This window comes from Cydia strobilella, chromosome Z (assembly GCF_947568885.1).
Source record: "Cydia strobilella chromosome Z, ilCydStro3.1, whole genome shotgun sequence".
Classification (NCBI taxonomy): domain Eukaryota; kingdom Metazoa; phylum Arthropoda; class Insecta; order Lepidoptera; family Tortricidae; genus Cydia; species Cydia strobilella.
The window spans coordinates 31,972,827-31,986,439 of record NC_086068.1 but is presented as its reverse complement, the minus strand read 5'-3'; the positions used below and the strand labels follow the sequence as shown (position 1 = coordinate 31,986,439).

Below are 13,613 nucleotides of genomic sequence, written 5' to 3'. Positions count from 1 at the left end.
AATTATTTAGAAATATTTTAAGGCATATATTTTATCGGACTAATGCTCGTTCATCATATCGTTTTAATGTCCCTTTGTTTCCCATAAACTTACTGTTTCGAATTTCGGTTTTGAGAAAATGATATCCATTATGATTTACGGACATAAACATTAATAATCATAATTTTTGTCAAGTATAACGTTTAATAGTTCTAATATTAAAGAAAGAGAAGAGAAATATTAATGTAATGATTGTCATATTATCATTAGTCATAATTCTGAAACCGTTAACTTTTTAGGATTTTCCTCAGGTTATCTTGTAGATAGGTTAGGATAGGTTGGTTTTATGGCAATCCTGAAATGTTACGTGTTTCTGAGAAAAACCAAATTATGACTAACGAAAATGTGGACAAACAATACATTATGACATAATCAATTTATGGGAAACAATAGAGATCCATTAAAGAGCTATAATATTAAACACTATAATCACAAAGGTTATAAAATTGATGAGTATAATATTCTAAGGTCTACTGATTTAAACTAACACGATTTTCACTCATAATTTAAAACTAATACGGGACTTAATCGCGTACAAACTTACGTTTATTTATGGCATGACGTTTCGAACGTGACGTTACGTTCGTGGTCACAGGCAGACTGGCGAGGAATTGTATCAACATCTTCTTGCCGCGCGGGTTTTGCGAACTACCCGCACTTGATCTTGATTATTAACTTGTACGCTAGGGTTGTCACTTTGCCTACACACAACACTCACGACATCCAATGGTATGTGGCGGGATGTTTTTTCCCCCTTACATTTGCTAATTACTGGATTCCACGAATATGAAATCCCCTGTCCCTCATTTTGATTGAAATTTCGATGTTTTCTGATTTCAATTGCTTCACGTACCTTCCTACTGTAGTAAAGGCGTTCCGTTGAGAGGACTTTGGGATTATGGAGCTCAATCCAGTGGTTTGGTCCCGACTGTAGCAAATGTTCGGCTACCGCAGACTTATCTATTTGACGTTTTTTAACAGCTGCGATATGCTCCTTGACCCTTTCCGCTATAATGCGTTTGGTTTCCCCAATATAGGAACTGCCACAGCTGCATTCAATCTTATAAATGCCAGGTGTTTGATAAGGGATAACATCTTTTGCTGACCTTAGTTGCCCCGCCACCTTGGACAACGGCATGTACACAGTTTGTATGGAATACTTCCTTAGTACCGTACCGACCTTGTCCGTCACTCCCTTGACATAGGGCATAAATGCCGGTCGTTTTGCAACATCTGGATGCTTCCTCCTCGGTTTTCGTCTAGGTTGCCGGCTGTTCAACCTGTACCCATTCTTCCTGAACCCCCTGAACGTGTGACAACTCACTCTTGAGAAATTCAGATCATGCGCTCTGTTCTTTAGGGAATTCACAACGGACAGTAGGTGACGAGGGTGATGATGAGACAGAGCGTTGAGATAACTGTCTGTGTGTGTTGGCTTCCTATAGACCTATCACTTTTACGTCTAGAAAAGGCAAACTGCGTTCTGATTCCAATTCAAATGTGAATCTTACCTTAGAATTAATGGAATTGAGATACTGGAGTAATTGCTCCACTTCCTGCTTGCCACCCTTTACAATACAAAAGACATCATCGACATACCGCTTTCGTAACTTTACTGCCCATGGTTGCAGATCTATGCTCCATCCAGATATTTGCTAGAACCGGTGCCACAGGGCTACCCATAGCAACTCCATCAATCTGGAGATAATGCTTTTGTTGATATAAAAAGTAGCTTCCCGCCAAGCAGTTTTGCAGCAATACCATGACAGACCTCACTATCTCATTGTCAGCGAGCCTCGTCCGAACTACCTCCAGACATTCTTTTACTGGAACGTTGGTGAAAAGCGACTCAACATCGAAACTCACCATTATTTCATCCGGCTCCAATGTAATATCCTTCAGAATGTCTATAAAGTGACGGGAATCCTTCACATAAGACGACGTTTTACCCACAAGCGGCTGTAACACCGATGCAACATGCTTTGCCAGATCGTAAGTAGGTGAGACGATTTGATTTGATTTGGTCGTAAGGGCACGTTAGCTCTGTGTACCTTCGGCAGTCCATACAATTTCGGCGGTTGCACTATTTTAGGTTGGTGTAAACGGTCAAAGTCGTCCTCCTGAAACAACTCCCTATAGTCCCTGATGACCGCCCTAATCCGGCGCGTAACTCTGGCAATAGGGTCATATGAGACGGGCTTATACACACTCGTATCATTTAGTAAAAGCCGAATTTTAGCATCGTAATCTGTAGAGTCCATGACCACAGTGGCATTCCCTTTATCCGCCTTTAGAACCAGGATATTCTCATTCGCTTTCAGGTTCTTCAAGGCCGAGCGCTCTTCTGCAGTAACATTACTCTTAGGTAGTGTCGCCCTTCGTATAAAATAACCGCAATATCCTGCCTTAGCACCTCCGCATCGCTAAGCGGAACCTTATTCCGCGTTATTGCCTCTTCAACACTGCAGATCATGGCCTCATATGGAATCTGCTTGGGTGTCATAGCGAAATTCAACCCTTTTTCCAGTATACCGACGGTCGCTTTTTCCAAAGTCGTGGTAGATAAGTTTATTACCGTGGAGGTAGGTTTTTCATCGTGATTTCTACCCGCAGTGTCGTTTTTCCCATATCGATATATCAACTTCTCATACTTCTTATCATGTACTTTACCACGATAATAAAAAATACGGTCCGCCTGTTCGAAGGTTATCCGATCCCACAAATCAAAATCACTACGTGATAGCACTGCACTACACTCACTATGCAACCCGTATAACTCGCACTGCACTCTGTCTAATTCCGCGTACTGATTTCTTATTTGCTGTTTTAGCAGACGGATACTGGCAGCCCTTAGAATGTTTGCACAAAACGGTATGTCTTTACGCGGTTTTAGTCTAACACACGTAGTTAATAAGTCTGAATCGCGACACTTAATTAAAAATGACAACGATGCACTCGCTTTTTCCGCACTATAGCGGCAAAGGTCAAGGAGCATATCGCAGCTGTTAAAAAACGTCAAATAGATAAGTCTGCGGTAGCCGAACATTTGCTACAGTCGGGACCAAACCACTGGATTGAGCTCCATAATGCCAAAGTCCTCTCAACGGAACGTCTTTACTACAGCAGGAAGGTTCGTGAAGCAATTGAAATCAGAAAACATCGAAATTTCAATCAAAATGAGGGACAGGGGATTTCGTCTTCGTGGAATCCAGTAATTAGCAAATGTAAGGGGGAAAAAACATCTCGCCACATACCAATGGATGTCGTGAGTGTTGTGTGTGTGACAACCCTAGCGTACAAGTTAATAATCAAGATCAAGTGCGGGTAGTTCGCAAAACCCGCGCGGCAAGAAGATGTTGATACAATTCCTCGCCAGTCTGCCTGTGACCACGAACGTAACGTCACGTTCGAAACGTCAGGCCATAAATAAACGTAAGTTTGTACGCGATTAAGTGCAGTATTCGTTTTAAATTATTCTATTAATAATAATATTCTATTGGTCTAATTATTCAGAAATATTTTAAGGGATATATTTTAACGGACTAAATACCGTTAAATGGCCGATAATCATATTATCGTTTTAATAACTAAAGTGAATTACGTCTAAGAAACCAAATCAATTACATCCTTCATATATACATGTCATTTATGACTCAGAAAAATTTAGGCATACATTTGAAAGTTAATTTCATTAAGTATGACTTTCGATAAAATGTCTTATTAGTTATGATGAAAAACATTATGGTCTATTATAAAAGACTCCAGATTTTGCCTAACGTAAATTACGTCTAAGCGACCAGGATACATAGAAAAGAAACTTATTTCCCTAGGTAGGTTCGTTAGTTACCTTGTGTCCACAAGAGAGGAAATAGGAGCTTCGTTCGCGGGGCTCCGTCGACTTGTGGGTGGGGACGACACGGCTTAATAAGTTACATGAAAAATAAGAAATGGCAAGGAAATCAGTAAGCCAAACAAAAAAAAACTTGTTTCCTCATGTAGGTTTGTTAGATACCTTGTGTCCCTTAGAACGGAAATAGGAGCCCCGCAAAGCGGGGCTCCGTCGACTTGTTGGCGGGACGAAATGGCTTTAATAAGCTACATGAAAAATAAGAAATGGCGGGGAAATCAGTAAGGCAAACAAAAAATAATCCCCAGGTAGGTAGGCACGCATGCACGCAAGTAACAAGTAGGCATAAGGACAGTAAAGGAATTAAAAGGTTTGTCACTGTACGATTCTATGTGGCATATACAAAAGTGACAAAATTTATTGCCTTCAACATTATGTAATGGTATACCATCTGGATTTTGAATATTATAAGTAACAAATTTTATAAGTAACAATAATGATGACCTGCAAAAATCGCAAAGCAATTTCTATTGTTTAATTTTATAACTATTGACAATATGACTAATAAAAATTAAGATGTAATACGCTATGGATTAAAAAAAGTCAAAACTTAAAATGCATGGAAAACAATGGAGACCCCTACTTATCGATGTAACCTGCGATAAGAGACCTTACAACAATTATTATAAGCAAGTTTATTGCCTTCAACATTATTTTATGGTTACCATCTGGACTCTGAAAATCGGAACAGCAATTTATATTGTAAAATTTTATGACTATTGACAATATGACTAATAAAAATTACAATGGAAAACGTTATGCATTGAAAAAATCGGATCTATAAAGTTATGGGAACCAATAGAGACGGTTCAGCGGATATTCCCCATACAAATTTCCACCCCACTTTTCACACCCTCAAAAGTTGATTTTGGTATAAAAACTATCCTATGTACTCTTCCGGGACTAAAACCATTTCTATACCGAATTTCAACGAAATCGGTTCAGCAGTTTAAGCGTGAAGAGGAGTAAAAAAAAAATATTTTTTTAAATTTTCTTTTTACTTAAGAGGCCGGTGTCGATTTTAGTCGCAAAAATGTAATATTGATAGATTTAATCGATAAAATTGTACACCTTTTGTCACCAAATTAAAATAACAAGTACTGGTTTCTATTAGCACGTCTTCTTATCTTGCCTTTTATCAGATCAATTTTTTGAAAACAGACTCACTAAATTAGTAATGATTTTTTTTCTGAAGGACGTTTAGGTAAACGCGCGTAAAGCACTGATTTTGTCGCTCTTATTTGTAAATTTCGTAAAGTTTGGACTGCTAAAAATGGTACATTTGTATTACACATATTCTGTACTTGACCTTTATCAGATTGCATTTTTGTTATATGACTTAGAATTCGAGGAAATGAAAGTTAAACGAATACGATTTTCTCTAGAAATTACTTCAAAACATGTAACAATTTCTCTGAAAATTGACTTAATTTCAACGTAATTTGGATACTTAAACAATCTACAACATTTGCCGAAACTATTCTTATACATCAATTTGTATAATTTACCACCATAATTTTTTGACGAATTTTTAAAAACTGCCCCTTCTCTTCATATATTACCGGTGACGCACGCTCGCGACCTTATTATTAAAAGGCAAGATGAGAAAACGTGCTAATAGAAACCAATACTTGTTATTTAGATATTACGTAACAAAACGTGTATAATTTCAACGATTAAATCTATCAATATTAAATTTTTGCTCCAAAATCGACTACGGCCTCTTAACAATGGTGTCAGTGTTGATACCATAAATGAATTCAGCACCCCCGATTTATACGAAAACGATACCAAACCCGGCCTAGCAGCTTCACTGATGTAGATAATCAAGATAAAACTGAGAGCCTTAAATAAACCTTCAAGAGCGGATATCTCAAAAACTATACAAGTTATCGAAAAACTTGACTTGAAATTAAATCACTTTTCATTTTGTATAAGTGGCCACGTCGCTCAGACGCATAGTTTCCGAGATATAATCGAATAACCGAAAAATTGAACCTTCGAACCCTCCTCTCTCCCCCCGGCACCAGGGTTACGGCCGGGGACTTTCGATATGTTCACCTCCTATCTAGTCCAAACAAAGCTACGAAGTCAAAAATTGTGTTTCAAGCATTTCCCTCTATAACTTTTTTTGAGCATTCATTTCCTGGCCTAATTATAGTATGGAACAAAATCATATGGCAGTATTTTAAGGTAAGGTTTTAAGGTTGTTCTATAGAACATCATGGCAAAATTGTATTTTAAAATTGTTCCATGGAACTGACAAGGTATTTACAAGCAAGCTAAAAATATATAGGACAAATGTCAAAATCACGGGAAGAAAAATGAAATTCAGTATGTTATTTAGAGATTCCGTTTCCATGTCCAGACCATTTTACTTTTGAGGACCTCGAGCTTTGATCCGATGCCGCAGGGGAATAGTTTTTAGTTATTTGTTTTAAGATACGTTTTAATATTTTTAGATTTAGTTTTTAAGTTTTATACTTGTAACATATATTGTATTATCTTGGTTTGTTACTTATATAAAATCAATAATAAGTCGTGTTCATATAAATATGTTCATAAAAATTTATTTATTTGATTTTTTAGTTATATACGTGGGCACTAACTAACAATATTTTATTATTATAAATAAAATACTCATTCAATTGTTTATACTTCGTTCGTATTAGAAAGAAGGTAATTGCTTATTACCTTCTAAACAATCTTGTCGTGTCTTTTTATTAAAAATAACACTTGAAAAATAAGTTGCAGAGCTAACAATTAACATGTAACATTTTATTGCATAATTGGATTTATGACCATTTACATTATTTTGGTTTCAAAACTAATAGTTAGTATTTTTTTAATAGCGTTTTCCAATAAAACGACAATTCAAGATTGTTTACCCTTTTTCTAATGCAAAAAAAAAACAGAATTGATTCTAAGATTACTCTCTTAGGTCATGATCTTATTTTATTTCTCTAATGAAGTCCTTGCAGCTCGATTAAACCAGGCCTCAAATAAAACACGTACTTAGAAAGATAAAACTAGGAATCGACAAAGCACTTTAGTATTCCTGCTAACAAATATACTTCCTTGCAAGAAGAAAGGTTATCGCTAGCCAAGTAGCACAGGTCGAATAGACATTCGCGTTGCAAAAAATTCGCAAGCATGGTAGCCTTATTTGATAAGAAAAAAATTAACACAAATCTATTTATATTAATATCGGCGCTGAAAAATAAAAATATAAGTACATAATATACTTACATTTCATAAATTATTCCTGAGAGAAACGCAAACTGACTCATGAAAAAAATACAGTCTCACCAACACTACTAATAATGCGTTACTTCACCAGACTGGCGTCCATACACGCTTTTGTAAAAAAAGCACAAATGTTTTGCATCACTTCACAAGGTATTTTCTTTATAACACAATGTTAATGCTTATACAAGTTACAAGTTCATAAAATGTTGTACACGCGCTTTGATTTCCACAAAGACGCTACCACGCAGGACCACAACACACCGACGCTTCAAATATACTGGACTGAGCAAGACCTGGCTGACTACCCAGATACAACTAACTCTTTCTATCCTACACAATTTTCAGGCAGAAATGTATTTATCTTGCTCGCACAACCTGAAAGAGAGCATAGTGAGAGTACTCGTAATACGTATAGGTCAATATCAAACCTCCTCGGGTTCTGGAGGCTGCAGTTAGGGTGGCCATGTTTTTTAACATATTATAACTTTTTAAATGAGGGCTATCGTTTTTTTGCTTACCAGTTGACGCCTCTGTTGATGGTGGTCCAAAAGATTAAAGAACAGCTGTCAGTCATTGAAGTGACGAGTAACATTTGACATTTCGAACTTTGTGAAGACCACCATTCGCAATTCATACGCGTTAGCCCTCATCAAAGAAAACAAATCTTAAGTTACTCAAATTGTAGGAGGTTATTTAGTGGTGCGTAGTATAAGTAGTATTATAATTTACTCATACGATAGCATTATCGTATCATTTGTTGTAAATTAATGTACAAAAAGTACAATCAAAAAGCTTTACGCAAGCGCTTGATATTGATTAATTGCAACGTTGACATAGATACTGTCTGAGAATGATATGTTTGTAGATAGATACATAATAGCTAAATGACTTCTTATAGTTAGTTGATATAAGTATTATTATATAATATAACACTTAGTGCGCAACTACTAGTACACGTGCTGAGAGACTCAACAAAGATAATGAAAAAAATGTGTACGCCCTACACGATTCGCCTCGAGTCGGCGACAGGACGCATGCGCGTTCTGGATCAAGCTTTGCCGAGACCAACACAACCGTACACACCCCGAAAATTAATTATTCGAAACACTACCGACCCGTTACTCAAATGATAGACATTATTCATGCCTTTTGCCATTGATTAGTCGCCGAAAGCTAACTTTCTAAAGGTACGCGTAAATCACTCGCAGTGGCACGTGTAGGGCGCTGGACTGTGAGAGATTATAAAGGTAATATGTTACCTACGTCGTTGGCTCGCTGATATAATATATTATGTGTGTGTCCGTGTCACACTGCTAGGACAATTTATACTACTTCGGTACCTCATCAGCTCAAAATAATTAAATAAAAAATAATAAACACTTAAATCAAATTTAGATTTAAATCGTTTGCGACGACACTTATTTGTTATATTAATACAAGTTGGTCGCCACTCTAGGGACAAAAGAACGTTAGTTTAATTATTAAATCTATAAATTGTTATGTTTTACTATTTTGATTTTATTTATAAATTACGCGTTCGAAAATAATTCAGACCACGTTTTATCAAAATTGGCTCTTGCATTACATAAATCCTTTTTTTCCGATTCTTTTATCTTCTTCAATCCTTGCTTCGTTTTCTTCTTCCCTCTCTTAATTCTTCTAAATGATTTAATCCTTTAATCCGTTATTAATCTGACCCTGAGAAAAAAGCACAACGATATAAACATTCAATCAGAGCCAACCAGGGCTAAATCATCTCAACACGGGCTAAATCCTAATTATGTAAATATAGATCCTCGTATATATAATTATTGGTAACAGATATAATATGAAATATCTTACTTCATCAGAAATGTGCACAATTTTTGACATGCCTACAATAATATTAAGGGTAATTCGTTAATTACTGGCCACTGTTTAATAACTGGCCACCTTATACTAAAAAATCAATTCTATTCACCTATAAACAGAATTCATTTTAGTATTAGGTGGCTAGTTATTCGAGGGTGGCTAGTTATTGAAACCTTATACTAAAATGAATTTTGTTTATAGGTGAATAGAATTCATTTTTAGTTTAGGGTGGCCAGTTATTAACCGGTGCCCAGTAATTGACGATTTACCCTATGTTGCCCATGACTTCGTTCGCGTGGATTTTTATTTTTATTTCATGGATATTTTGTTGTTTTACTTCTATTATGAACATTGTGCAGTAAAAATATTATTATTAGTCTATTTATTTATCAAAAATGTAAAGGCTTAGGCCATTTGGGGACTTCCCCTATACAATTTTCAATTTGGGAACGTAACATCTTTTTGTATTATTTCGTAAATGAAGTCTTCGCTTCTAATTTACACAAAAATAATAACTAACTTGACCTGCACGTACCACGAGTTGACATTTGACATTTACGTTAGCGCCTGTGTGAGCTCGATCACATCCCTCTCTATCGCACCAATACATTAGTGCGAGCGAGATGGACTGCGATCGAGTTTACACATTTGCTAACGTAAACGTCAAATGCTTTGTAAATAATAATAAATAAATAAATATCAGGGGACATCTTACACAAATCACCTAGTGCCAAACTAAGCAAAGCTTGTACTATGGGTGTTATTAGGCGACGATATATGTACATAGTTATATAGATAAATACATACTTATAGAGTCTGTGCGGAAACTGAAGCGTCGTAGGATTTGAGGGCGTGCCGGTGCTACTTTATGGATTTTTCTATACTGACAACACTGTGACGTAATTATAGTACGACACTAAAGGTCATGATACTTGAATCCTTTTGTTCCGACTTTTAGCCACAGGGAGCTAAAGGGAGCCCGGTGTCGGCTCGGCAACCTAATCCTATGAATAAGCACAGGCACTAGGGACTGCCATTTCACCTTCTACCCAAAGGATAAAACCAACTCTTGTTTTAATGTTTCAGATACTACAGTAACAGTTCGCTTGAAAATACATGCCCATAGCGATTGTCGTATTAGTACAAAACTAGATAGGTTCTAATTTACTCCAATCTGCCCAGTCCAACAGTTATTTTAGCACAAACCTGGATAGGTAGATTGGGTAGGTAATCGAACTGTAATTTTAGTATCGGGTACATAAAAACAGTGAATACTGAATAGGTTGGCCTATTGGGAATGTTAGAATCACTATATTTTATTTCGTCGGAAGTCACTGCAAAATATGTAATAATATTTCATAACTAAAAATAAGGAAATATTTTCAATTAAAAACTTTTATTTATTAAAATCGAAGTCTGAGGGCTTACCGCGAACACCGAAGCACGCAAATTTCGAGCATCTTTCTCTGTCACTCTAATTATTTGATTGGAGTAAAAGAGAAAGATGCCCGCAATTCGGGAACTTCGGTGTTCGCGGTAGGCCCTCTGAATCTAAATAAGTATTCAACGTAACTTATGATTGAGCTAGCTTCAGAATAACCAAAGACACTCATCGAACTGTCTTCATCTTAACTGGATGTGCTTGAATCTGACATGTGGATTACAAATTATTGCATCATCTAATAAAATGGTATTTTATTCGAGATACCGTAGGTACCTTTACTCAGTCCTGAAAATAAATTATACAAATATTAAATATGACTAAAATGGTAAAGTATCAAAACTATTTGTCAGTTATTTCAAGATCACGAATGACCTTAATTATTTACGTAAATTAACATATTTCTAATGAATATATTTACTGATTATGTACCGGAGACTAATTACTTAGGGGGACTATTAAATAGGTAATTATTTTATATTAAATACAACATAAATACCCGTCATAGCGGAAGCACGTTGTGTGACTTTTTGTAAGTCGATATAGTCGTCTTTCAGCCGTTTTCTTCCCGCTGACAAAACTGAACAATATTAAATATAATTTTTCTTGTGGTTTTATGTACGAATTTATCCTCTTTTGATAATATTTTATACATAAAACTTGCAGTTCTTGTAAATAATAATACACAATGACAGAAGTTTGATTGCCATATAAAATTGATAATGTTAATTCCTGTTTCTGCCACGACGCTTCTCTTTTCGAAAAGACCCTACACATAGAAAACACCCATGACTCAGGAACAAATATCTGTGTTCACCACACAAATAAAAGCCCGTACCGGGATTCGAACCCAAGACTATCGGCTTCACAGGCAGGGTCACTACCCACTTTATATAGATTATTAGTTAGGTTAAGTTAGGTAGAAAGCAAGCGCGAGCTGGACCACCGGTGCCGCCTTTCCCCCTTATCTTTTTGGGGGTAACCAAGATTAACTCTCAGATTAAAGAGAACAATTTAATCTGAGGTTAGGATAGCCACTGACTGTCTCATCAAAAACATTTCGAAATACAATTAGTCTCTATTGTCACTTCTAAATATATCCATTGTTAATAATTATGGTCACCTGTCAACGTCACGAGTCATATATTCTCTCTATTTTAATATAGTTTTCATTACTTCACAATGACGCCTAACACTTCGAATAAAGTGTAAAGAAACCTTGTGTTCAGTGAAAAAAGAAAATGAAAACACCAGCGCGCTAGTGCGGGAATTATCCTTAAAATTATCAAGCCAGCAAAGGACGATTCAATCACTAACCGACCAACTTACGAAGCTCGAAGCCCTGTCAAAGCCCAACTCCACCACTCCACCAACCAGATCAATGCTAACAAGATCGAAGGCCAAATCAGTCGCAAGCGCTAACACAACCACAGCCAATGACACACCGCCGAGCAGAAACGAGCCAATGGAAGGCGACGACGACTTATCGACGAAAACCGGCTCTCCCGCGACTCCTAAAGTTGGTGAATATTTCGCACCGTTAATTCAAAACCTCCACACCGAAAATTTTACATAGAAACCTTTCGTCCCCTCAAAACAAGGGGACCAAAACAAACACAAGAAATAATAACAAGAGGCCGAACAAACTAATAGTGCGAGGTCCAGCAGAAAACACTAACTTAGATGGTGTTGAAAACCTCAAGTATGTACACGGATGCTTTTTCAGCACAAACTCTACACCGGACAGTGTCATTCAACATCTCAAAAATGTACACAGTGCGGAATATGAAGTGGAACAAATCCAGTCGAAACGTGATAGCTACAAATCATATAAAATCGGTATCCCGGAATCGGTTTTTGATAAATTTACAACACCGTCTGCATGGCCAATGCATGTCATAAACCAATGGCAGCCCTTTCTCACCAGACAACCTACTAGGAATAACTCAAGACAATCCACGACCGGTCCAGAACGCACCCAGACCAGACATAGTAAGCATAAGCAATTAGTTTTGTGTCATCAAAATATAAGAATTCTGACTAACAAGACCACACAAATTGATGTCTTACTCTGTAATGAATTACAATGTGATATTTTATGTTTAACAGAACACTGGTTAAAATCGTACGAAATATCATAAATAGCTACTGTAGACAAACCTTAGACATGGTGGTTCAGCCATATATATAAAAGATTAAATTTTTGGAAAGAACTGGCATATGTAATATCTCAACAGAACATGTTTTTGAAATCTCAGCAATTGAACTTCCTAAATATAATTTAATCATAATCTGTATTTAACTTGATACTTATTATATCCTTTGAAGAATTATTTGACAAAATAGTATTAGAAAACAAACAAATAATAATAATGGGCGACTTCAATGTTGATTACATCGCCCATTCAACGCAAAAGCGGGCCTTGGTAGACTTGGTTATTATGTCTTTTGATTTTATACAATTGGTCAATGTCCCTACACGCGTCTCAAACACCTCGAGTACTTGTTTAGACCATATTTACACCAATAACTTGATAAATGCACAAAATATACAAACACAATCAGTCGAAACTCACCTGTGTCTGATCACCACGCACAGAAACTCACACTCACTCACGAAATCAGTGGCACTTCGCCTGTTTCTGTACGCAACTTTCCGGAACACAAAATCAAGTCTTTTAACTCAATAGACTGGCAGAGTATCAAATCGAGGGCAAATAACAACGCAATCACCCTTTTAAAATCTATACATATAATAAAGCGGAAGAGGGTCGAAAGTTTGTACATGGAAGATATTCGAAAAAAAATTGGCTGGGGATACTTAGAATCGATAACAGAACACGTTCCAACAGTTTTTAGAATTTTTGTCTGTTTGTCTGTTTATTTGACCGCGCATCAAATGAAAACAGCTGAACGGATTTTAATGCAAACTTTATTAATCTGTCGAAAAAAACCACGGCCAGGTTATAGGCTATAAAAATTTGAGAAATTTTACCCCTCAGGGGGTTAAAGAACGGATGAAAGTTTGTATGGGGTTCAAGATTTATTTTAAGCTAGCAATTTGAAACTTTGTAAAAAGATATATCATTGAAATACAAGAAAACTAATTTCAGCGTTTTTGAAAAT

The 13,613-nt window shown here is 36.4% G+C and overlaps 1 protein-coding gene across 1 annotated transcript in view; it reads right to left on the bottom strand.

Moving 5' to 3' along the window:
• Positions 1-7,525, bottom strand: part of LOC134753818 (neuroligin-4, Y-linked-like) — a 105,590-nt gene extending 98,065 nt beyond the window's left edge. Inside the window, exon 1 of the mRNA XM_063689761.1 lies at positions 7,196-7,525. The gene's annotated coding sequence lies outside the window, so the exon portion shown is untranslated. The remainder of the gene's footprint in view (positions 1-7,195) is intronic.
• Positions 7,526-13,613: the final 6,088 nt, after the last annotated feature.